This window comes from Ceratotherium simum, chromosome 5 (assembly GCF_057802395.1).
Source record: "Ceratotherium simum simum isolate JZ-2026a chromosome 5, ASM5780239v1, whole genome shotgun sequence".
Lineage (NCBI taxonomy): Eukaryota > Metazoa > Chordata > Mammalia > Perissodactyla > Rhinocerotidae > Ceratotherium > Ceratotherium simum.
In genome coordinates, this window is record NC_141904.1 from 68,333,323 (window position 1) to 68,358,997 (window position 25,675).

The 25,675-nt window shown below is 43.3% G+C and overlaps 1 protein-coding gene across 2 annotated transcripts in view; it reads right to left on the minus strand.

The window, feature by feature from the left end:
• Positions 1 to 19,691, minus strand: part of FRMD4B (FERM domain containing 4B) — a 312,466-nt gene extending 292,775 nt beyond the window's left edge. The window contains exon 1 of one of the 2 annotated variants that reach the window (XM_087431321.1): positions 19,273 to 19,691. The gene's annotated coding sequence lies outside the window, so the exon portion shown is untranslated. The remainder of the gene's footprint in view (positions 1 to 19,272) is intronic. The other variant, XM_087431319.1, reaches the window with a different exon arrangement.
• Between the last annotated feature and the right edge of the window lie 5,984 nt (positions 19,692 to 25,675).

Below are 25,675 nucleotides of genomic sequence, written 5' to 3' on the forward strand. Positions count from 1 at the left end.
GCATCTTTGTGGTAAGCAGAATAATGGCCCCCTAAAGATATCCATGTCCTAATCCTTGGAACCTATAAATATGTTACCTCACATGGCAAAAGGGTCTTTGCAGATGTGATTAAATTATGGATCTTGTGATGGCGAGATTATCCTGGATTATCCAGGTGGGCCCAATGTAATCATAAAAATCCTTATACGAGAAAGAGGAAGGCAAGAGGATCAGAGCCAGAGAGATGGTAACATGCTACACTGCTGGCTTTGAGGATGGAGAAAGTGACTGAGAGCCAAGGAATGTAGGTAGGCCCTAGAAGCTGGAAAACACAATAGAATGGATTCTTCTCTAGAACCTCCAAAAGAAATGTAGCCCTGCCAACATCTTGATTTTAGCCCAGGGAATTCTGACTTCCAGAATTACGAGATAATAAATTTGTGCTGTGTTAAGGCACTAAATTTGTGGTAATTTGTTAACAGCAGCAATAGGAAACTAATATAATCTCTACTAGACAGAATGCATTTGGATCTTAGTTTCCCACAAGTTAACATTTAACTTTACAGAATCTGGGCTCTAATCAATAGTTAATCATGAGTCAAAGTTACCTTCCCCTGGAGAGCTGCACAACCCCTGGGTGGGGTTGATTGAATAGTGTTCTAGGATCGTGTTGAAAGACACAGAGTAATCTTTTTGCTTTATTTCCAAGTTTTAAATAACCTTTCTTAACATCTATTTGCTCTGCCCATATTTCTCTCTGAAACACTCACGTACTTCCAACCTTCGCCTCCCTCCAATTCTATTGATCGACCAAGTCTGCACATCAACCAGAACTGTTCCTGAAGCTAGAATTTGTAAGTGCATATTTCTTGTTTTTTCAAGTAGCACCAGCACCTTTAACACACTCTCTTCGTTCCACTTTTCCTCGGTGATGACTCATCCGGCTACTACCCTATGTCAGGCTGATCTGTTCAGCCCAGCAACCTTGTGGGAAAAGAGCAGAGTCACACACATAAACTTTAAAAATGAACCTCATAAAAGCTAAGAAAGAGTTGAATAGAGCAAAGAAAATTTTAAATGAAAGTAGCACTAGAATCAGACATATGACCTGAATCTTTCCAGAGGGCAGGAAACCTGCCCAGCCATCATATCTCATCATAAGATAATGTCCTTTGAAAGGCTTCATTGCATAAGGAGTCCCAAACTACCAAAGGCCCCGAGTAATGGAGTAACATGCTCCTGTACATTTGCAGTAACAATGGGATCTTGCAGAGCCGTGCTGCAAAAACAGCCAGTATTTCTGACTTCAACCTTGTGCTTTCAAATCCACCTGCGGGCCCCATCTAGACTTTCCTTCAGTAAACACCTTATCAGCTCACGCAGTAGTTGTGCCTCCTTTGATTCCAGTGCAGGCTCTCAAGCACCTCGATCATCCATCTGGCTCCACTCTAGCTGCTCATTTTTAAGAAACCCCAGTTGACCTAGTCCAGTGGTTTTTGTACTTAAGCATTTGTCAACATCACCTGGAGGGCTCCTTAAAATACAGACTGCTGGGCCCCACCCCTAGAGTTTCTGATTCTGTAGGTCAGGGGTGGGGCCCAAGAATCTGCATTTCTAACAAGTTCCCAGGAGGTGTTGAGGCTGCTGGTTCAGAGACCACACTTTGAGAACCATCACCAGAATCTGATCTCTGGACTACTCTCTTCTTAAGCAAATTTAGAGGAATTAAAAAATGGCCCCTTGCGAGAAGAGATTTTTGGGGTGATGAAAATGTTCTGTATCTTGATTGGCACATGGTTACACTGGTGCATCCATCTGTCAAACTCATCAGTTGCCCACTTAAAATGGGTGCATTTTATCACATGTAAACACAACGCCTTAATAAAATTGATTTAAAACTTTTAGAAAATAAGGGAACGATCTGCTCCTACACATTTCCAGTGACATATCCGGTCAATCATCATTCAGTAACCACTTAATGAGCCCTTCTTGGTGACAAGCAGTCTGGTAAGGTCTGGGAATATAAGGGTGGATCAGATGGTGGTCTTGTCTTGAAATTTCTCGCAGTCTAATGGTGGATACTGAGAAGTATACCGCCAATTATTATATTACATAGTCAATGGCAGGATAGGAGAAGCTCAAAGCCCCAGAGGACATTGTACTGGAGATGACAATTTCTCCCAACCGCTATTCTTTTTCTTAAAAAACTACCTGGTCCACAGTCATGGCAGAGAATGGAACAACAGGTACCATCTACTCTTTCATCCCCTGGGCCACAGCTGGCTGGAGCAAGGTGACCCAAGCTGGATCAATCAAGGTGTCTGGGACAGGATTCTGCAGCTGAGCCAGGTAGCTGTGGGAGCTATAGAGATTAGGACTGAGGGAGCCGAGTGTAAGCAACAGAGGGTAACTCAGGAGACCAGCGGGGAAACTAGAGACCAAGCTCCTGCAGGTCTAGGGAGATGCCTGACAAAATTCTGGTTCCTCTGGCTGTGTGTACTTTTTGCAAAGAGCATTGGGAGAGTCTCCTGGAGCGGCGGTTCTCAAATATGTATGTGCAGAAGAATCATCTGGGCTGCTTGTTTCTGTGCCAGTTCCTCAGATTCCTGGTAGAGCAGGTGTGAGCATGGCGCAGGAATGGGTACTTACGACAAGCACCCTCGTGATCCTAATGTGAGTAGTCTGTGGATTACATTCTGAGAAACACTATTCTATATCCGCTTGTTTGTTTTTAACTCAAACCTCTTTGAGTGGAGGGCTGGTTCTTAGAATCAAAAAGCGCTAATTAAGACAGTGCATATTGCCAAATTTGGGGACTTAAGGAAAGCCATCAGATAAAATGAGATATGGATCTTCAGGGATGAGTGAGAATTAGCCACGTAAAGTGGGTATGTGCGCATAGCTGGGAGGGGGCAGGAGAAGAGGTTGTGCAAAAGACCTAAGTCAAGAGAGTCTGGCATATTTTGGGATCCAAGTCTTTCAATGTGGCTAGTGCAGTGTGTGTGTGTGTGTGTGTGTGAGAGAGAGAGAGAGAGACACACACAGAGACAGAGACAGAGAGTGAGAGAGAGAGAGCACACTGGCCAACAATCAGAAAACCCTCTGGTGAACAACAGTTACTTCTTACTTCTTCCCACAGGCAACCTTCCATTCCTCCTCATGCCTCAGGGATCTCGCTGGCTCTTAGGCTGCCATCTTCTGTTTTCCCTACCTAGACCATTTTTCTCTCTAGCTAGCTTCTCTGACATTTCTAGAATCAAAACCCAGCATTTTCAAAGAGTATTTAACACAAAAGCCTACAGGGAAAAAGCTTTGGGCTTTCTGGCCTGGGGCTTGGCGTGGGATGCCTGCCAGGAGCCACTGAGTGTGAGACATGAGCAAACCTGGAAATGTGAAGGAACTGACACCCATGAAGCAACCTTGACCAAGAGGGGGACAGGAGCCCATGGAAAATACTCCCCTTTTCCTCCCCTTGTGTAGAAAATTCTAAGGTACATTTTACATGGTGTCTCAGAGCATCCCCAGGGGGGACTGAGGTCCAGTTGCCCACCAGTGGTGATCTGCACCCTTCTTCCCTGTTTACACAATCCCACTCCTGCTCCTTGGGATTTCTTCCCAAAATAAACCATGGGCACCCAAGCCCTTGTCTCCAGCTCTACTGTAGGAGGAAGCTCAAGCTAAGACAACAATAATGAAGAAAGGGAAGAATTAAGGTCAGAAAAATATTAGGAAGGCTTATTTATCCCTCCTGGTCTTACCTGGAATGTAAATGGGGCTTGTTCAGACCTCTAGTACTCTCACTTTTTTTGCTTCGTTCTGCATTTTCCCATGAGAATACCCTTAGTTCTGTCTGGAGTGAGCACATATTTTACCAGCACTTCCAGTTTGGATTAAGTTTCTCTGAGGTAGCTTGACAGAGACGACTTAGATGAAAATGCTGCTGGTTGTATGGGAAGGCCAGCTCCTCTCCATACCTATTACCTAATTCTCTGACGGGCAGTGAGCAGGACCCAGTGGAGGCTGCGCCATCCTCTCGCGTAGCAGACACTCACCCACTCTTGGGGTCTCGCCAGGCCCTACGGCTGAGGAAAGCAGGCTGATTTCTGCCTCTGAGGAGACCCTGAGTGGGCTTCATGACACAATGAACTTCCTGGCAGCCTCTTCCATCAGTCATTATGTTGTTTTCTTTGGCCCTCAGGATTCTTGTCCTCTTCCCTCTGTCTGTATCTATCTTAATTGCTTTGCCCAAAGCATGTTTTTCCTAGTTCAAGCTACCATCACCACTTGCCTGAAGCATGGTTACAGTTTCCTAGCTAACTGCTGCTTTTATTTGATATTCCCCACCTAGTAAATATTCCACGTGACTTTTTTTAAAAACGTAAATCAGATCATGTAGTCTTTTAGCAAAGCACACTACTACCTCAAATAAAATTGGGGTTCTGTTACTAAGAATGGAGAAAGTGGTAGGCCACTAGTAGTTGGCACAGACACTAAGGATGTGGCTTCCCAGGTTAGCCAGGGAAAAGTGCTGCTGATGAAGATATTCAGCTCTCCCCTGACTAGCTGGGTCCCCTACCCTCACATCCCAACCCAGATTGTGCTTCTGTGAGTGATCAGAAGGCATGACCCCGGGGAGCCTGTCTACTTTATCATCAGACATATCCTTTGCCCCACTAATTTGACTATATCCTTTACCTGAGGTAAGCAAATGCTTGCTACTCACAGTGGTCTGAGGGAACATATGGTTTCTGCTGGCCTGCTAATTTACCATGGATCACCCAAACCGTTCAGAAATTAGTAAAACTAATTCCAGACCTCAGAGCCAGTCGGTATAAGGTTACTAATACTGCCTGACTTGGTCAGTAACAACTCAGCATTGTGAATGATTAATAATGATATGAATAACATCAATAGCTATCTTTCATTGATTGTTGATTATGTACCAAGCATTGTGCCAGGCATTTTACCCCAGAGGCCAGCTTCAGAGTATTAAATATGGTTATACACATAGTCTCAGAAGAGGTTTAGACTAGTTTCTTATTCAACATCATCCAGTTAGCAAGTGGTAAAGCTAGGATTAAACCCAGGTCTTCCTGGCTCCAACTCTCATGATCCTTCTAGTAACTCCCAATTGGCTGAGGCTAAGTCATGCATTAAACCTTTACACAGTTAGCATATAGGTTCTTGGTTTTAACAGAGACCAAGTAAGAGTGCTTTAGATTAGTTCTGTCATGAGTACAAGTCCAAGTAGAGGGTGGTCTGGCAGGGGGCAGGGGCTAGAACAGCTCTGCTCCACACAGAGGTAGAGGGACCCAGACTCCTTCCACCTTGATGCTCTGCAATCCCTTAGTGTTGGTTGGAGGAGGTCATTGAGGAGACATGACTGCTGGTTGACCCACGAGCTGAACCAGGGCAATCAGAGGCTCCTGACCCCTCTCCCCTGTCCTTGGCATGTACGTTCCACCTACCATTCCCACACCAGGAGCCATTTCAAGGATGCAGCCATGAGAGAGTAATGTGCTGTTGAAACTCTCTGGACTGGATATGTGACTGAACTCCCTTAAGGCCTCTATATAAACTTTTAAGATTCTGGCAAATGGGTGACGAGATCTATTCCTCTTGCAGCTGCCCTTGCTTGTTAAACCTGCCACCTACCAATCTGGAGTGGTCAGCCTATGCTGGTTCCCAGGTCTCCCCAGTGGGATGAAGCTCTACTAGCCTATTTGGTAGCTGGATTGAGAATAACCTTTTTGGGGGCTCCCTTCCATTCCTTATCATCTCCATTTTATGAATGAGGAAAACTGAGGTTCAGGTAGTTTTCCTGATTTGTACAAGGTTACAAATGTTAAGTGACAGATCTTAGATTCAAACACAAATATCTTTCTGGTTCCAAATCTACTTATAACTTTTCTATTGAGCCCCACCTATTTATTCCAGGGTCTAAATTACCTGGTTTGATACACAAAATCATTTTAAACTTCAAATTCCCAGGTCTTCCTTTCACATTGTGCTATGTAGACACGTCTGGTTTCTGACTCTCAGAGATTCCCACATTCTGGTGCCATTCACACTCTTTGCTATTTATGTCCTCAGTCCTGGGGCACGGCTCTCTGTCTCCGTCATCCAGCTGTGACACACTCTTCTGATTGGGTGCAAAGTCTTCACAAATTCATCTCTGACTAAAACACAATGTCACTAAAAATAGAGGAGCACTCAGGAGAAGAAAAATGACAGGTAACCCAGGGCAGAGAAAACGCACATTTAAGGGTTTTACCCTTGAACACAGGTGAGGCATCCTTTCTCGTTTCCCTGCTCACCTTTAAGGAGAGCACTCAGAGCTTCAAATGTGGGGTACAACTCTGCTGAGCCCCTGCTCCATTGACTGAGTGGAGCCATGAAAAGGAAGAGGTATTGAACGTTTCCAAATTCATTCCCTTAACTAAGAGTGTTGTGTTAGCCCACAGCCAGCCAAGTCCAAACAGCAGCAAAACAGAAGCTCAGACTAAAAGGAAAACCGAAGTCACGCTATTAAACTTACTCAGACTTTTGTAATTAGAAATCTAGAAAGAAGCTATTTTATTTCAGTATGCATTTAAGTTTGGGGTCATTTTAAAAATATAATTTTATTTTGAAATACATATATATCGGGAGGACATAATCTTTCAGGGGTTGGACTTTGAAAGGTCCTATGTGGGACCTGCATCTATAGTAGGGTGACCAACTCATCCTGGTTGGCCGGGGATTTTCCTCGTTTTAGTACCGAGTCCTTCATCTCAGGAAACTTCTCAGCCCTGGGCAAACCAGGATGGTTGGTCATCCTATTAGAAAACAAATTTCATTCTCAAATCTCCTCTTTTAAAATACAAGTCTCCTAAGCAGGTTAAAACAATCCACCAATCACACTGTAGGGATTTTGACTGCTTCTCACAAAATACTCCCCTAAAATAGTCTCCAATTTAAGAATCCATAAGGATCTTCTATTGAGGAATCATCAATTCAGACACCTATAGAGACAACACTTCAATAAGTGAGGAAGGTCATCTGCACAAAAGTTTTCCCTCTATTCTTTACTTTCACAAAGAAATATACTCCCATCCTTCTAGAAACCCACAGCCCACTCAGTTCTTTACCTTACCTCTTTTGATAGACATGGGACAGACAAGTATTTCTCCACCTAAGAAAAACTGCCCAAGCATGATGAAAAACAAGGGCAATTCTCAGCGGTCCTCAGGGGTAGGGACTATGGTTTTCTTAGTCTGATTTCCTCCAGAAGCTGACCTTGGAGAAGGATTCAAGTGTAAGGCATTTATCTGAGAGGACATCCCAGGGAACACCAGTAGGAGAGCAGGAAATGGGACATGGAAATAAAGGCCACCAAAAAAAGAGTGTCCTATTAAGTCAACTATCATTGTGGGTGATTGGAGTTTAATCCCATGGGGAAACTCTTGAAAATGGTGTAGAATATACACCTTAGTTACCCCACCAGATGGGTAAGGGAGCTTAAGCATCCATATACTAAACCGTCATCAGTGGAGGGCTGGGTGTTAATTCCCCAGCACTTCCAACCCACCACTTCCACAGTCAGAGAAAATCCTCAGACAAATGAACGCAGGCGCTGGCAGAGGAAGTCAAGTTGACTTGCACTGGAGGGGCAAGGGCAAGAAAATATGGGCTGGGGACCAGTAGCATCTGCTACAGCAGTCAATGATAGAGCCTATGGGCTGCCACCACTCAGCCCTAGTCAACTGTGGCCATGTGGGAGTGCTGCCAGTGTTGTTAGAGCTTCTGAATGTTTAACAGAACCCAGGAGTCCAGAACTTTTCTGGAATTTCCTGATTCATAATTGCTGATGATTAATTCAAATATTTAAAAATACTCTAGGGACTAATCGAGCTCTCTGGAGGCAGAATTCAGTTCACAAACAACTAGTTTGTATCCACTAATCTAGGTGAACCCCTTTATTTTATAGATGGGGAAACCAAGGCCCTAGAAGGAAGTGACTTGCCTAAGAGTGCTCTGCAAGCTACCGGCTGTCTGAGCTGTTAAACCCAGTTCCCCATAACTCCCAGGCCAGGGCCCTTCCTACCCGCCATGCTGCCTTCAGTAACAAACCTCTCTCCTCCACCACACATCCATCTATAACACTGCCCTCCACTTCACTCAGAGCAAAGGGAGTCTTGGTGCTCTCCATCAATGCATTGCAATATTTTGTCTCACTGGAAACTGGATTTGTTACAATTCTTAATGTCACAAAAAGTTACATAGTACTTATTTTGTCCTGAGCACCCTTCTAAGTACTTTACAAACAGTTCCTTTAATTCTCAAAACAACCCTATGAGGTAAAGACTATTATTTTCCCAATCTTAAAGACAGAAAACTGAGGCACAAGAGTTAAGATACTTGCCTAAGTTAGAGTAGTTAGTGGCAGAGCTAGGAGACAAATCCAGGCAGTTGTCTCCAGAGGTCAGGGGCCTAACCACTACTCAGCACTGCCTCGGAACTAACTACCTAGTTAGGCTTTTTAAATATCTTGATTGGTCCTTTTTTTCCCATTATAACAGGAATTGGCAAAAATAGGCTGGTGGGCAATTCCTGCCCACTGCTTGTTTTTGTAAATAAAGTTTTACTGGAATACAGCCTTATCCATTATTTTATGTATTATCTGTGGCTGCTCTTGCCCTACAAAGACAGAGTTGAGTAGTTGCAACACAGACCCTATGGCCCGCAAAGCCTAATATCTTTAGTATCTGGCCCTTCCCGGGAAAAGTTTGCTGACCCCTGCATTATAGACTTGCCAAGCATTCCTCTGATTGCAGGTTTCTTGATTATGCTACTTACTCATAACACAGAAAATCTTATAATCCCCCCAAAGCTCTAGCATACACAGTGATGAATTCACAGGTTAGACTTCCAGAAACTACAACTGTGTAGAAGATGTCTGGAATCAGCAAAAAAAAAACCCTCAGAACCCCACTTAAGGAAAAAGATACCAAAACATGTTCCATAAAAGAGGCACAGACTTTTTTTTTTTTTTGTGAGGAAGATCAGCCCTGAGCTAACATCCGTGCTAATCCTCCTCTTTTTGCTGTGGAAGACCGGCTCTGAGCTAACATCTATTGCCAATCCTCCTCCTTTTTTTCCCCAAAGCCCCAGTAGATAGTTGTATGTTATAGTTGCACATCCTTCTAGTTGCTGTATGTGGGACGCAGCCTCAGCATGGCTGGAGAAGCGGTGCGTCAGTGCATGCCTGGGATCCGAACCCAGGCCACCAGTAGTGGAGCGCATGCACTTAACTGCTAAGCCATGGGGCCAGCCCAAGAGGCACAGACTTAATCTTGCACCCTTATCTGGGTGAAGGTTTTTAAAGCAAGGGGATACAGAGAAATATGCAGAGAGGAGAAACAGAGCAAGAAGAGGCAACTCTTGTAATAGCTATCAACAGGCACCTTGCAGTTAGAGACCCAGGTTCGAATCCCAGCTCTACCACTTATAACTAATTTCTTAAACCTCAACTTTCTCACCTGTAAAATAGAAGGAATAATCTCATTTCTTGGGGGGGGCAGGGTTGGGCAGATTAGCTAAGATTATAATGTATATGAAGTTCTTAGCACTCTGCCTGGGATTTGCTAACTACTCAGAGGAGCCCTATTATTAGGAATAATGGTAACTACAAAAGAATAAAAATCTGTGATTATTTGGACAGAGGCCCTCAGCCCCACACAACTCAGCTGTCAAAGAGTAACAGGATGATGGCAAGGAACAAAAAGTGATGTTTATGATAAGGAGCCCAAGTCAAGGCAAGATGTAACCACATTTATATACTCCCTGTAAAAAAGTAAAGAAGCGTGTGCCATGTTTTCATCCAAGATAACTCAAGCAAAAAATAATGTGGATAGGCAGAGGTAAGCTTTAATCACCTGGAAAAAATCACTTAAGTGAAACAAATTTTTTATTCCTCGATAATGCTATATAAATGAGCCTGTATAAGGAGTGGAAAACAGGTTTGCATTGTATTCTTTGAAAGAAGACAAATAGTTACATTTCTCCCTCTTATTATATAGTGAAAGTATCAATCAAATAACATGAACACTTGCTGACAAACTGTCAATTTTTAAATACCTTTTATCTTTATCATTTTTTTTTTTTTTTAATTTTTTGTTTATTGCAGTAACATTGGTTTATAACATTGTAAAAATTTCAGGTGTACATCATTGTACTTCTATTTCTGCATGGACTACATCATGTAGCCTTTGAAGTTAAGTAGTCCCAGTTCAGGAATCTTTCCAACAAGAAATATCTGAGACTTTCCATTTTCAATATCTCTGCCCCAATTCAAGCTTTCGTTATTAACTTCCCTCTGCATTTTATTGTTAGTTTTTTAGAAAAATAACATTCTTTTAATAAAAATTATAAATACTCAATTTATATAATGTAAGGAATATGGAAAAGATGAAACCCTCTCCAAAAAATTACTCTCAATATCTTTATCATTTTCACAGCTTTTCTCTGAGATCTAAAAAGGAGCAACGATAGTCTTCCAGTATGCTTTTCCAAGTGTCATTAAACTCGGTGCTAGAAAGGACAATGAGAACCACTCATGATTTGAACTGTTTAAAGCAGCTGAATCATTGCAAAAAACGATGTCTTAATTTGTTTGAATCAAACGTTTGACCTCTAGTAAACTGGACAGCCCATTCTTTTAGGCAGTGAAAGTGCAGCTAGACTGGGAACATGGAGGTATATAAAACAGCACACTTCTTTTTTCTTTTCAAAATACAAATTGAATTAATTTAACACAGTTGGAGCAAATTACCATGATATGTCCTCAATCTAAGTCTTACGGCCCCAGTGGGATGGGGCTCTATGGTCCCAGTCTAGGGGCACATGGTTTTCATTACTTAATCAGGATCCTGCATTTCAACTGGCACATTTAAATGGATGCAATCAGTCCATTTGTGGTGGCCTCAAATAGCCTTATCTTTCCTGATTTATCAAAAAAACCCACACTATCCTGTTTTACGATTTGTCTAAATACTGAAAGGTTACTTGATATGACAAGTTACACCAAATATGATTTTTACTGCACAGCAAATAATTTTACTGAAACGTTCCACTGACACACTACTGATAAGGAAGGCTTTTTAAATGCATTTATTTATCTGAGACTTTTTTAAAAAGTTAAAGTGAGAATCATGCAACAGGTACAGATAAAGTTCAGGGTGCACACTTCTGGTTGTTCATAGCACAAATAAAGGGTTAGAGGTGGAAGGAACCTCAAGTGTCACCACCCACTTGACAATCCAGAGAGCGAATGGACAGGGCTCAGGTCAGTGGGCTGCTGAGATAGGATCAGAAATCAGCCTTCTTGATTCTCCACCTCTTTCTCCTCAGCTCTTCCTTTATCTGGCAGAACCCTGCCAGAGCATTCAACTTGGATGAACTTCGGGCAGAGCTGGCTCTGTGGGCTCTGCGCCTGTGTCAGGTCACAGATGGTACCCCTGCTCTCTTGCAATGACTGAATTGATGGGATGGGCTCAGTCAGGTGCAATAAGAGACGCCTGAAAACAATCCTCAGGCTGCATCCGTTGTTGGGTCCCCTACCGACGCTGTCGGCTGTTATAAGCACCAGCTGGAAGATGGATGCTGGTATTCCAGAAAGACCTTTTGAATCAGGAGGCGCAGTGACAGACCCCATGCCGTGGCGGAGGCATAATTATTTTCAATAACTGTCTGTCTAGGCCAGTTGGTGATTTCCAAAGGAAAGCACTTCATCACTGCAACAAAACATTCAGTGCTTATTTGGGGGTTTGGGGGACAGTTTTGAACTTATTTCTTACGTAAGGTCACAATGCCGAAAACTCCAGTCTGTTAATAGTTTATTTAGCAAGGCAGAAAGGAATATAATCTTTCATAAGTCATGATGAAGGACAAATTAATGGACAACTTTGGGTGTTTGCTCAGGATCTGTTTTAGGGGCAATATCCTCATTAGAAACAAGATGGGCCATTAGAAGCTCCTGTGAGGTGTGCTCTCTGGAGAGAAGGCCAAACCTCTCAGGCTGTGACTGTCGGGGATAAAAAGAGCAGTCTCTTGCAGGGTGGTGTGAAGAGCACAGACTCGGTTCTGAGTTTGAATTCCAGGTCTGTCACTAGCTGTGGGCTTGTTCACATGGCCTCTCCAAGTCTCAGTTTCCCCCTCCGTAAAGTGTGGGTTATTGTAGGTCATTGTGGAGACAGAATGAAATTCTGTATGGAAAGCAGTTGGCAAGTGCCTGGCACTTACAGGGACTCAATAAACCAGGACTATTATTACCACGCAATGGGGCTTGTTCTTTGAAGAGGGAGGTTATTCTAACCGAATGTTCCAGACTGATTCTCTGTGTTGATCAGATTGTTGCTGAAATCTCCACTTTGCACGTGCAGGCATTTTTTTTTTTTAATCTTCCCTGTTACTTGTACTCTTTCTCCTGCTCATCAAGCCTGTCCTGGAACTCTCCCCTTGCTGCTACAAACCTTTCAGGCCCAAGTGAAACCTCACCGCCACACCCACACCCCCACCCCCATCCCGCTGCAGCAGCTCTGGGGTAGATCACTGCACTTTCTCTGGATGGAGGAGTCCACCTCCCACGTTCACGTACATCTGCTCTCTCCAACTACATTACGCTTCTGGGACACAGGGGATTACCTTACACTTTTTGTATCCTCCACAGCACCCAGCACATGTCCAAGAATCTTCTAGGTTCTCTGATCCCTTGCTAGGCAAAGTGTGGTCCACAGACCAGCATCATGGGCGTCACCTGGGAGCTTGTGAGGAACACAGACTCTCAGGCTCTGCCCCAGATCTACTGAACCAGAATCCAATCCCTGAGGGATGCAAGTGCACAAAATTCAAGAAACATCGTTCATTCCAGTATTTCCAGTACATTCCAGTATTTCCCAGACTTCAGTCATTCACATCTTCCCTTCATAGGTTTAGCCTTTTTCAATACACCCCATACTATGTTTTACCTAATATAGATTTTTAAATGAACATTGATACTATGTCCTTCTTAGCCTCACCCTAAGCAATAACATCCAGTCTTTCAATAGTTTATTTGGCAAGGCAGAAAAGAATATATTCTTTAGTAAGACTTGAAAGTCTAAGTGAAAAAAAAACCGGGGATACACATTCAAATAAATAAAAAACCATTAGAGTAAAATGATTCTCCATTTATCATCTAAAATCAACTCATGTACCACCAGGAGTTCACCTACCCCACTTTAGTAAACACAGCTCTAGACTTTTTGTAGCTGGGTTAGAAGACATCTCCCCATCTCCTGATCCAGTGTTCCCGGTGTGGGCCTGCTCCCACCCAGCACAGTTGTCCTGCGGGGTACATGCATTTGTCCTAAAACATAGATGTCGGTGTAGGCAGACCACCTCGGTTCTGGCCCTGCACCATCCCTTAATAACCTACCAAGTCACATCGCCTCTTAAGGGCTCATTTTGTGGGGTAGCTGACCTCAGGCTCCCTTCCAAGTCCAACAATATGATGTAATAAATGACAGCGGGGGCTCTGAAGTCAGAATGACTTGGGGTTGAAATTAAGGCTCCATTAGTTGCTAATTTCATTAAGTCTCAGTTTTCCTCATCTGTAAAATAGGGATAATAATAACAATAAATGGAAATACTCATATCACAGGATTTATAAGAATAAATAAAAGGATAACTGAAAAATGCTTAGATTAAAATCAGGCACATAGTCAGTGTTCAATAAATAATATAGCTATTATTTTTTTCCTAGCCTCCACAAACAATAATAGCTAACATTTATGGAGTCTTTAATACATAGCAGGCACTATGTCAAACACCTTACATTCTGTCATTTAATCCTCACAATAATCTGATGAGGTGGGAACTCTTATTCTCCCCATTTCATTGACAAGGAAACTGAGGCACAAAAATGGTTAAGCCACTTGCTCAAATTCACACACTTAGTAAGTGGTGCATTTGGATTTGAGGTCACGTCATCTGACTCCAGAGTCAGTGATCATAACCAGGACCCATTCTGCCTTTCCAGAAAATACCAGTCAACTGCAGACTTTACCAACTCAACAAGTATTATGTGATCTTGGCAGAATAATTCTCAGCACAAGTGAGCACTTGGTGAACGTGAGCTGCTCTTGTTACCATTAGTTCTACCATCCTTTGTTGAGCCTTCACATCTGAACAAGACACTACTAGGCATCAGGAGTTTCATCCTTCAGTTATGCTGAGGACTTCTTTACTTTTTTTTAACGCTTTTTTAAGCATAACATATATTAAAATATAAATATACAGCTCAATAATTATCTCCAAATTAACTGCCATGTATCCATCGCTGGGTCACCCCAGTAAAGCTCCTAAACACTTTTCCTCCCTCCTCTTCAAATGTAACCACTGCCCCAGGGTTTCCGGACCTTGGCACTATTGACATGTGGGGCTGACCATTCTTTGCTGTGGGGGCTGTCCTGTGCATTGTAGGATGTTTACCAGCATCTCTGGCCTTTACCCACTAGATGCCAGTAGCATTCTCCTCCAAGTGGTAACAACCAACAATTTCCCTAGACATTGACAAGTGTCCCTGGGGAGACAAAGTCACCCACGGCTGACCTTTTTGGTAATCACTTTCTTGCTTTCCTTTACACTTTTACCGATGAGGGTGCATCCTTAAACGTTATCATTTAGTCTCGCCTGGTAAAAAGAATTCTTTGTACTTTAATCTATTAAATAGACCCTTAATCATTGCCCCCTGAAATAGCCTTCATAGATGGGGTGACCATGTAATTTATCATCCAAACTCGAGGCACAGACATTGCCCGAGACTGACCTGAGCCAGCCAGCATGATCACCCTACTTCTAGGGAACTCCACTGTTAGTGAACATTATCCTCACAGCCCCACACAACCAGGGCCCCCTTCCCCACTGGACAATTGTACATGAAGTGACAGAGGACAATTAAAGGCAGCACATGCCCAGAGACAAAATAACATAGACCCAGATAAACACCTCAAAGCCGAAGAGTTGCAAGGAGAGAACCCATTTGCCTTGGGCCTTCAGGAGGTGTATTCTTCAAATAATCTGTTCTAAGACACCATTTAAATAACTAGTTTCACCACATTAGCACAACAAATTGATTAAAATAAATGCCTTCCAAGATTTGCACATAAATGCAAAAAAAAAAAAAAAAACAATCACCATCACCCTTTGTAAGAGGTTTAGGGTCTGTAGTGGGTTTTCAATCAATATATCTGCCTTTTTGCCCCTCACTGGCATTGGAAAGTTGAGCAACCACTACCAATTTGACTTGCTCTGCATTTTGATCTCGTAAGTCCTTCTATTGACGATGTTAAAAGTGACAGCTAAAGCTTTCCTTACAGACATGAGAAATCACATTGATAACCTATTTGTCTGAATATAATTCTGTTGGGCATCAAAGAGAACAAAAATCAGCCTTCATTGAGATAGGCACTTGTACATTGTGGTGAACATTTATTCGATTTCCTCAGCATCCATTTCTTCTTTTTCCAGCAACTGAATTCATCTGGAGGCTCAGCCCTCTGGTGTCCACAGTCCACGTGGTCTGGGGGGACTCCACCACTGGGGCAAAGCCCTGGACCTCTGCAGAAGTCATTGGGCACAGGGGTTCCTCCAGCCAAGCCAATGGGGCCAGGCAGAACTGGTTTTGAGACTTTTTGTTCAACAACTGGGGAAGGGGGTTTAGTCTTTTTTATTAGACTTGAACCTGGAATTGTGTAAACTGGCAACTACTACAGTCATCTCACCACCCAGTGAGAAACCCAACACACAGAGGAAGGAAAAGAAAGGCAGGGCTGAAGATGAAGAGAAAGAAATCAGACCCTAAAGTCATTGTTCAGGCCTGAGCAAGATGCTCTTGAAGCCATTCCCACGTATGTAACTTGAACCTATATATATGAAAAAAAATTGTATACGTATATATACACATATCCTAACTCCATTTAAATCAGGTGTTTATAGAACACCTTATTATCAAACATACTTATTATAAAAATATACCCTGTGGCAGTGGCCTTCAAACATTTTTGACAGCGACTCACAGCAAAAATTACATTTTATACTGCAACCCAGAATGTGTACACAGTCCCAGATAAAGAACTGACTCAAAGTTTCATGAAACTACGGAACCCTTAATAACAAATGATAATGCTGATATTTTCTGTCCTGTTATACTTAAAAAAAAAAAATACTGGTTGCAACCCACTAAATTGATTTCATGACTTTTATTTTGAAAAACACTGCCTTATGAGATTAGGTTAAAAATTGATTTCACCAGGAAGAATGAGATAAGAAATGACATGATAATTTCAGTGAATCCAGTTATTGTGGAAAAAAGGAGATTTGGCCCCTAAATCAAGCATCTAGCAACAGAAAACTGCCATTTTACCATTTCTCTCTGACTGCCCATGACACATTTACCAGAAGAGGAGAAAAAAATCTTAATGACCTAGAAACAAATGAATTACCAAAAAAAAAAAAAGATAAGTGCCTTCTAAAACAAAATAAAAACCACATCTAAAAGGAAAGAGAGATACCTAAGTAAAGAGAGAGAGACACCTAAGTAAAGAGAGAGACATCTAAGTCCTGCTGATGAGCTGAATTACATGATTTATTTATATATAGGCTGAAGATAGTAATTTCAGTGAACCTCCGCAGTCGCTGAGTATGTAAAAATAGTGCCTTCCAGATAAGATCAGATCTCTGGGCAGATCTGGAGGGAGGGAAGAGGAGAGATGGGGAGGGAAGGAGGGAGGAGGAGAGATGGGGAGGGAGGGAGGGAGGCAAAGAGAAGGGAGGGAGGGAGAGAAAGGAAGACGGAGAGAGATCACTTGCAGTATAAGCCTCAAGCTTTCACTTATGTGTGTAAAATAACTGAAGAGTTCCTAAAATTTTAGACAATTACTGTGGGCTGGATAAGGCAGTCAGGGTATTTTTAACTGTTTTCCATGTACCTTATTTGCATTGTCGGTTAGCCAAAACTTCCTTTTTGTCTGCTCAAAAGCACTGCAGAGTCTTAATGAAATCTGTGGAATCAAAGAGAGAACTAGGATTCTCAGCCTTGCTGGAAATAGAGGGCAGTGACAGTAAACAATACTGAGAAAACTTGAAGTGCTTTTATGCTCTGGAGTGGCTGTGGAATAAATTCCTCCCATGCTTTTCTAGATTGTTAGCCTCAAGCACAGTTGCTGCCTGTTTAAGAAGCCCCTGAACTTTTCTGCCACTAAGACGGAAATTTATTAATTTCAAAACAGAGTGAAGTTGAAGACAATCACTTGCACACCCAGGAGAAGTGACTTCTGAGAACTTTTCCAGTGTTGATGAAAACCAAACCTCACCATAATGGTATTATAGGTAGATTTCTTCATTTGTCATCATCATCTTGTTCAAATACATTCCACCTGCATTACTGAATTTAAGCAAATAAAGTGTTTGATTAATACTTGCAGATGTCATCAAGAAGTGATAAACCTCTCCTGTTCAAGTCCTTGGAATTGCCCGAATTTTTCCGGCCTTCTTTTAGGAAACGTAAGCACTGTTCAAAAGGTATGTGTGCCCGCGCTTTACTTTTTATTTCAAAATTTTCAGATATACAAAAAAGAACGAATCATAGAATCATCAGTATACCCATCACCTAGTTTGTGACATTCAGTTTAGAGAGCAAAATATATACTGATGGTTTACTCTGGGTCAGTCATTCTTTTAAACATCATCTTACTTAATTCTATGAAAAAATATATGAGGTATTATTGATTGTTATTATTTTCTTCATCATCATTAATAACACCAGAGCACTTCCCTTTTAGAGGCACTGTCACGGTTAAGAGCCTGGCATCTGCAATCAGACCTCGTATAAACCCCAGACTACCACTGTGACTTATGGCAAGTTACTTAACCTCCCTCTAGGGCTCAGTTTACCACTCCATGGACTGCATATGATGCCCAAAAAGTGCCTACTGGGGTGTCTCACACAGTAAGCTCTCTCAACCTCATTCTTAACAGCCTGTATGGCGCATGAAAGAGCAGTCTGATGAGGTTAAATAAGGCCAAGCCGCTTTTCTTGCCCTCCAGACATTTGATGTGGAAGTTCCACAGATCCATTCTCTTTAGGACAGGAAACAGCATGTCAGGGATTGTGCTAAAATCTCATACGCATCCTCCAAATTGGAGGGTAAGTTTCTGGGGCAAACACTAGCTAACCTTTAAGGATCAACCAGCTTTCCGGAAAGACTGCTGCTGTCAGCACTCCGCAGTCTTTCTTCCCCGAAGGGGCCACCTTCCAGACGCAACCGTCTGGGTACCAAGCAGCAGACCAAGTCGGTTCGCAAAGTTCAGAGGAGTTAGCTCTGGTATGTTTACAAGTCCTAGCAGATCGCAGGAATGTTCAGGATAATTATTACCCCACCCAGGAGCGCCCAGCCCAACCCTCACACATCTGGAAGGAAGCGTCCACACAAAGGAGGGCGAGAGAGACCTCCTCCTGCGGCTGCTTTCCCAGGCCCGGGGAAGACTTAATACAAGCTCTCACCCCTTTTGTGAACAAGACGAGGCACTGCTCAGTAGTATCGTACGGAGCACAGTACATGCAATGCAAAGGAAGAGTTTATCCTCTAGTCCAAACCAAATGGCATTTCTCAAAATATCACCTTTGTTTTTCCCACCCCAGATGAAAGTGAAAAGTGAAATAACTCCAGGAAATAGAAAGGGAGCAATCCACACACACACAGCCTCTCCAACGTAGGAGCGGCTCTGACACACCTATTTAAAAAGGACAGCCAAACCCAACCCATAGTATCCTCCGCTAACGCACGGAATTTCTCCCCACTCCTTTCGCTGCCTTTTGAAAGTATCTCTGGGAAGCCAGATCTGGGACGCATCAGCATTTCTCCCCACCTCCCACGAACGCACGGCAACCAAAGCACATGGTCCCTTGTCGGCATGTTTGCAAACCCCACCAGCGGCACTGCCTCGAAACCGCCAAACTTCCCGTCGCCACACCACCAAAGCAACCGAAGCGGCGCGCCAAGTGCCCGAGGGACTCCAGCGGAGGCTGCAGGCAGCTCCGGAGCCGAGGGGCGGGGTTTCCTGCTCGCAGGAGCGCCGGAGACCCGCACCTCCACTGGGGGTCTCCAGACGTGCGCGCTGCGCCCGGGGCGCATGGGAGCGCCGGCTGTGGCCGCGTCTCCCGGCCCGCCCCCGTAGCGCGCTCGAGGCACCCGGGGCAGACGCCTACCTACCTGCTCTGCCGCCTTCTCCCTCGGGCGCTCGGCGGCTGTCGACCGCTACTTTATTGTCTCGGCTGCTCACCGCGCGGGACCTGAGGACCCGACTCTGCGCCAGCCCTGCAACTCCGCTCAGCGCAGCGCCTTCCCCGGCGGCTGCCTTCCTCTTCCTCCTCCTCTCTGCCCAAGCTCCTGCTCAGCACGTGAGCCGCGCAGCCCGACTCCCCGGCTCGCTGGGCAGCCAGCGCCCGCCGCATCCCCCGGCCCGGGGCTGCTCGTCGCCCCCGCCGCCGCTCGCCGCGCCTCCTCGCTTGGACCCACACTTGCAGCTGTGCCCCGGGCCGCCTTCCTCGCGTCCTTCCTGCCTCCTCTCGCTGTCAGCCCCGGCTCTGGGCTCCTCTCTCCCCACTGCCCCCGCCCGCCGCCTCTCCGGGGGCTGGGGCGGCCGCTGCCAATGAGACTCGGCTGATGCGCTGTTCCGGCCCAGTCATTGTATCGGGAGGGGAGGAAGGGGAGGGGGAGCGGGAGGAAGGGAGGGGGCGCCCTCAGCCCCCGCCGCGCGGCTGCGGGCTGGGCTCGCCTTCCCCGACAGAGAAAAGGCGCCGGTGCCAAGGGGCGCGGAGCGGCTGGCGCTGCCAGGAGTGGGGGAAACGGAGGGAGTCACATGCCCGCTCCTGTCCGTCTCTCCCTCCGACTCAGAAAAGCGCTGGGAGGGACTTGATTCCGCCTCCCAGGCTTCAAGCATCCCAAGACCGGACTGCCCTTAGAATAAAGGGAATGAGGCACCGGCGGCTGCGGGAGGCACAGAATCTAGCCAGCGATGGGAGTGGGTCTGGCTAATGACTTGATCTGAGATTCCGCAAACCTGGTGTCTCTGCACTTGAAAGAAAGAGAGAGAAAGAGGAAGGAAGGAAAGATAGTAGGAGAGAAAGAAAGAAAAGAGAGTAAGAAAGAACGAGAGAGAGAAAAAGAGAGAGTTAGAGAGAGAAAAGAAAGAAGAGAAAAAAAGAGTTAGAGCCTACCCCGTGAGAGGCATTTATCCTCCAGAACAGTTCTGTGATTCAGGAGTGTTTTATTGTGCTTTCTTTACCGACGAGGAAACTCCAGAGGTTAACTCAAAATAGCTAATAAGTGGCAGGGCAGAAATTCCAACTTGATCTGATGCTGAGTGTAGTACAGCAAATGAGAGAGGAAGGGAGGACCATTCAGGAAGGACCTCCTATTGAGATTTTCATATTCTCTCCAAATAAGTTGACAAGTAGAGCGCCAGAGGGACTCGGACAGGGCGGAGAGAAACTATTTCCCAAACAGCTTTAAATGTGTGTTCCACTACGGGACCCACTGCTCTAAACACTATGAATTAATTCGCTTAAAAACTAAACCCATTTTTAAAAACAATTATCTTGAGACTATACATTATTATTGTTATTATATGGATCTGTATTTTGGTGAAAGTTTGGTTGATTCATCCAATGCCAGTATTTGAAGGAGACCACAGTTTCTGTAACCCTGGTATTGGCATTTCTCTTTCTCCTCCTCATCCTCCTCCATCTTTTCGTTCTTTTCTTCTCCTTTTCCTTCTTCTGACAGATCCCCAGTCTACAAGAAAGGTTTGGATTGGAGGAGTGAGGGCTCTTGATGTCCCAGGCCCTGGCGTAGCTGCGACTGCCATGAAGTAGAAAGCAAGATCTGACATGGTAAAGGCTTGAGAAGGAATGATGTATAATGTTATATCTGTGTGGTGTGAGGTTTAATTAAATCTTCTTCTGGTGTCGAATGGGCTGCTTAGTTTTAATTAAACAGAACATATTGAATGACTAGCTAGCATTTATCAAGTGGCTATTACATGCCCCTCAGACCTGAGCTAAGTAAGCACTTCACTTGGTATCATCTCATTTAGTTCTCCTGGGAGAAAGGGGATGGGCAGGAAGCCCCATGAGGCCACAGTCTACCTTTGCTTTGTTCAGCCCCTGGAACATAGCAGTGGCTCATTCAATGTAAGTTGAGTTAATGGACCCCCATTTTGCAGAGGAGGAACATGAGGCTCAGAGAAGTTAATTGACCTGCCCGAGAATATGAAACTAGAAAGTAACGGTGCCTATCTTTAACATCAGGTCTGACAACTCCCTAACCACTGCACAATACTGTCTCTTCAACATGAACAGCAGCATAAGGACCCCAGGTAAGGGGGCAGTGCAAAAGTAATAGCTTGCTTGGCCCTCATAAATGCATTTAATTTCTTTGGAGAAAAAGCCGGTACGTGTGGCACAGTCACTAGAGAACATCACAGGGAGTGCAGGGCAAAGCTGAGTAACGCAGGGGAGATGAGTGGCACAAGCCTGGGCATCTAAAAAGTGCTTAGTATATGTTTGGGGGAAAAACTAGACACAGACTGTATATTAAAAAATGCAATGAAAGATGTCAGTAAGGTTGATCTGGATCAGAGTAGTCCAGAAGAATTTTCTGGAAGATGTGGGATGTTTACTGCATCTCTGGCCTGACAATAGGAGCTCCATGGCTGTTGTATCTGGGTTCGAAGCCCAGCTTTTCTAATTACTCAACCTAAAATAGGGATAATAATAATGCCAACTTTACAGGGTTATTGTAAGGACTTAATTAGTTAATGCTTAGAAAGCATTTGGAACAGTGCCCAACCCATGGTAAATGCTTAATACATATTAGCTCTTCTTATTATTAAAGGGGGAGAGGACACTTTCTTTCCACCTTTAATCTTCTGATAAATATTTGTAAAATATCAAAACGGCTAAATAAAAAAAAAACAATGGAACAAAGAAAACTTTTTTCTTTATTCTTACTATAGTACAGAATTGTCACTTCTGGCTGCATATTAAGGGGGGAGAGTTTTTGTTTTTAATACTTGAGACAACCTCGAGGGTGGTGTTAGGCTCCATAGGTGAAATCAATATACAGTCAGGATTGAGAACCCGTGAGATGCTGGTGTTCACAGGAACTGCCTGTAGAGCTTGATGCAACCTCAGATTCCTGGACCTCGGGTCTGGAAGGCTCATGGACCAGAAATCTGCATTTTTAATGAGCTTTTCAGGGATTCACTTGAGAAACACTGCTTTGCCCTTCCCTCTACACCCCTTGTTGCCTACCCCACCTCACTGACCCACAGATTTTTTCCCACCTTAAATTGCTAAACTCTTGTGATGAATCCAATGCTGTGTGTTCATTCCTATTTAATTCATTGCACACTTATTAAGCACCAATTTTGTACAAATCACTATAATTGGAATCTAAAAATGAGTAAAACCCTTCATGCTAGCAAGGAGTTTATAATCCGGAAGAAAAGATGGAACATGGATAGCTGTAATAATAAGGCTACAATGTTTTGAGCACTTTCAATGGTCAAGGCCCTGTGACAAGTGCTTTACCTGTAGACAAGGTGGAAAGCAATATATAAGAGAAATTCCAAGGGTGCATCTGGGGGAGGGAAACCAGAAATGGCTTCACGAAGGAGGCAGCATTTCCAAGCTGCGTTCCTGAAAGGAATCATTCCAGTTATAGGAAAGCATGGTCAGAAGCCCAGCTAGAATATGGACAAAGCAGTGAAGCCCCAGAAACTGTCAGTTTGAAGAATCAACCAGAGAACTTCTCAGAAGTGACAAACCCAGGGACCAAGTAAGTAACATAAATTAGTGAACTAAACAGGTGTGAAACAATGGGGAGTGGTGGGGACTGCAGCAAACTGGAGAACATATTCCTCTTCTAAAGAAGGCAGACTGTCATTCCTAGCACACAGTTGCCATGTGGGAATGTTGATCTGATGGATCAGATGTTTTGATTTTTCAAGAAAAGCTGGAAATCTGGATTTTGGTATGAAATCTCCCGATGTCAAAAAATCTTGGCAAACAACTAAAAATTTTAAAATATTCTATACACAAAAAGAAATATGTCTGCAGGCCAAATTCACCTATGGACTGCCCATTTACAATTTCTATGAAGGGCTTTGCTGGAAGAACCACACCCAGACTAAAAAACAACTAACAATTCTTATACTTGTTGGATGACTAGTAAATACTTAATGTCGGGCTGGGCACTAGGCAGAAATACTGCAACAAGCAAGATAAAAGAAATGGGTCTTGCCTTTTGGAAACTCATAATTTAGTTGATGAGATGAGCAAAATACGTTAGCAAAATAACGACAGTAAGCAGCAGGAGGAAATAATTCTGTCCTGAAATGTGGAATTTCCAGGTGAAAAATGAGGGCCTTGCCAATTGCTCTGTACATAATATAGTGTTAGAGGTTGAGCTTATTGATGCAAAATGGTGCTAGAAATTCCCTGGACTCCCACTTTCAAGCTCTTCATCTCAGTTCTGTGCAGTATAAAGTAGTGTGTTTTGGTATGTGTATCATGAGATTCAGTTACTGAATAAGAACATGCTTCATAAATATTTTATTTCCAAATTAGAACAGATTTATTTATGTGTGTATTTACATATTTGTGCTAAAGTTAGATATACGCTCATTGGGCAAGTGTTTGACAGTCCAAAAAATATGTAAAATAAAAACTGAAAATTACCCACAAGTTCACCACCCTGAATGAGCACGTTTAACATATGTAGTCTTAGACTTTTAAAAATGTACCTGGATTCCAGCCAACTCTCCATTCCTCTACCCCCAACCCAATGTAATTCTTTCCTTGGGGAAATTCCACTAAATAAAGTACGTTTCCCAGACTCCTTTACAACTAAATGTGGCAGAGCCAACTTTGGCCTATGATACCTCAGCATACTTCTGGGAGGTTTGGCTTTCTCTGCCTTCCTCGTTGCTTCTCTCCTGTTCTCTTTCTGTCTAACTAGGACACAGCTGTGGGACTGGAGCAGCCTCATTGGGACCACAAAATCACCATGTAAATGAGACCCAAACAAAGATAACCCGATAACAGAGCAGAAAGATAGAGCCCTGGATGTCGATACCACGGACCTGCTGTGCCAGCCTGGAATAGGTTTCTTTCGACTTCTTTTTAAATAAACTCATGCTTGGTTAAGGCACCTTTGGCTGGTTTCTGTTACATGCAACCAAATGCAATTCCTAACTGATACACCAGTTGTTGCAAAAAAAAAAAAAACTATATATATATAAATATATATATATATGTTTATATGTGCCAACACACATACAGATCAGCTATTATATTGATGTAGCATAATTTATTCACCCAATCCCCTATTGTTGGATTGGTGTTCCATTGGGCTTTTTTGGTTTTTTTGTTTTATGTACAGTTTTAAAAGCAAAGTTAAAGGGAGGTCACACCATCCCTGCAGCACTGTGGTCCTCCTAGGTTCAGCGAGTTTGTGCTTTCCAAAGATTTCCTGTTGATGACTCAGATTTGGTGTAAGAACATATATACTGCTTGCATATCTTATAGCTAAAGGTGAGTGGGCAAATGTTCATTAATTTGTAATAAGAAGAACACATGCTCATGTTCATTGAGTACTTTATGTGTGTGGTCTTATTTAATTAGTACTCCTATGGAGTAAGAACTCTTGTTCTCTCCATTCTACACATGAGGAAACTGAGGCCTAAAGAGGCAAAATGATTTGCTTAAAATTATATACCTAGTAAGCTAGGAGCTAAGGTTTGATCCCAGGTCTTTCTGCCTCTGGAAATGGACGTCTCGCCCACTATGACAGGAGACCCAGCCTTTCTTGATATTTTTGTTATTAATGTAACCACTTAGGTAGATCACTCTGATTTCTGAGTTCTCAATAGGGACTTAAAAAAAATCAAATAGCAATAATGTTAGACATATGAAAAACCATAATTGTAGCTATTTTGTCACTCAAGGTCAAATGTATTTTCTTTCTAAAGCACTCGTTAGATAACTAAGAACCCCATTAATGAGAATCACAGCCATCTGTTGTTATACTCAAAGATACTTTGCCCCTTCTTAAAGGGCACCATTGTGTCATGCATTTCTGTGTAAGCCCTAGACATACTGTGTACTCCGAAGGCACTTAACATACACGGTGAATAACAAAAGGATGACCTGTTACTTTATGCCTCCGTGGGGAGTGTTTGTTGTAATTGATGCCTCACCTTTCCATTTAACCCCAGGGCCTTTTCACATACATTGAGATGAAATTAAAGCCTCTCCTTTCACTAACCTAACCAAAGCTGTTGTGTTTTTAAAATCAAATGTAGCACAAAAATGTTAGGTCATTGTCTCTAATCTTTGAATGTCACATGATGTAAATAAATAGAAATAAGTGCTTTGTTTTAAGTGTGCTAATTATGATGCCCTGAAATTAAAAAATAAGAAAACTTAAATAATTACATTTAAACACAGGCTGATAGTAGGTTAAATCACAGGAAATTGCCTTTTTGTGGTTAAAGGTCAAATATCAGCAATTTCATAGGGTTCAACCTAATATGAAGCTGTTGCTGATG